At 39.8% G+C, this 666-nt stretch overlaps 1 non-coding gene across 1 annotated transcript; it reads right to left on the bottom strand.

Moving 5' to 3' along the window:
* Window positions 1–287: 287 nt before the first annotated feature.
* On the bottom strand, window positions 288–393 carry LOC136506348 (small nucleolar RNA R71). The gene has a single exon (XR_010771557.1). It is a non-coding gene; the product is annotated as a small nucleolar RNA R71 (small nucleolar RNA).
* Window positions 394–666: the final 273 nt, after the last annotated feature.

Genomic DNA, 666 nt, shown 5'->3' with positions numbered 1-666 from the left:
ACCTTGAATTTGAGCTCAAGCCAAGCCTCATCAACATGATGCAAGCTACCCCATTCAGTGGAAAGGCACATGAAGATGCTAGTGCTCATCTTCAGAATTTTCTAGAGATAAGTAGCATGGTCATCATCACGGACGTTGCTCAAGACATCATACTACTTCGCTTGTTTCCATTCTCACTTTTGGGGTGGGCGAAGCAGTGGTTCTACATCAATAAAGATCACATCAACACATGGGCAAAGTGTTCAAAGGCCTTTCTAGAAAAATTCTTCCCTGTAGGCAAGACCAATGCCTTAAGAGAAAAGATTTTAAACTTTGAACAATAGAAGGAGAAACCATTCCAGAAGCATGGGAATGTTTCTAAGAATATATTTCAGATTATCCTCATCATGGGATGGAAGATTGGTTGCTCATGCAAGATTTTTACCATGGATTAACTCAGAAAGCTCGTGAACAACTAGAAAAGCAGAAACTCTTAAAGAAAAGATAGCCTCTAATCAAGGATGGTCATCATGCAACATTCAATTATGCAATAAGAGCAAAGAAGTAGTAGAAGAGGTGTGTGCACTGTTAACCAAGATGGATGTACTATTGAATTGGCTTGAACAGCGAGCCAACTACAAGAAAGATCGTCAGGCCATTCAAGATGCCTTTAATTCCTAGAATACC

This window comes from Miscanthus floridulus, chromosome 14, assembly GCF_019320115.1.
Source record: "Miscanthus floridulus cultivar M001 chromosome 14, ASM1932011v1, whole genome shotgun sequence".
In the NCBI taxonomy this organism is placed as follows: Eukaryota; Viridiplantae; Streptophyta; class Magnoliopsida; order Poales; family Poaceae; genus Miscanthus; species Miscanthus floridulus.
The sequence above is the reverse complement of the archived record's forward strand: the minus strand, read 5'-3'. Positions and strand labels throughout refer to the sequence as shown.